Source organism: Mastomys coucha, unplaced genomic scaffold, assembly GCF_008632895.1.
Source record: "Mastomys coucha isolate ucsf_1 unplaced genomic scaffold, UCSF_Mcou_1 pScaffold9, whole genome shotgun sequence".
NCBI lineage: Eukaryota > Metazoa > Chordata > Mammalia > Rodentia > Muridae > Mastomys > Mastomys coucha.
This window is the reverse complement of record NW_022196915.1, coordinates 76,547,324-76,547,684: the sequence shown is the minus strand read 5'-3', so window position 1 is coordinate 76,547,684 and position 361 is coordinate 76,547,324.

Below are 361 nucleotides of genomic sequence, written 5' to 3'. Positions count from 1 at the left end.
GTGTGTGTGTGTGTGTGTGTTTGTGAATGAATAGGTCCTGATTCTTTTGCAAGCTCGTAGGACATTTCTTTCTGTTGTTTTTGCTTGATAGGCCTCAATGTGTTGTTTTTCTTTTTCTTATGACATTTTATTTTGACATTTATTTGGTTGTTATCTTTCAAAAGCCTGTTCCTGTCTAATGAGAGACAGAAAGGGAGTGGACTGAAATGTGTATAAGAGGTGGTAGAAAATGAGATGAGCAGAGGGAGAAGCTGTAATCAAGAGGTATAATATATGAAAAGGATCTATTTTCAACAAAAGGGAAAAATGAAAATCAAATAAAATGAAAATGAAAATATTCCTATTTCACTAGATTTTTTTT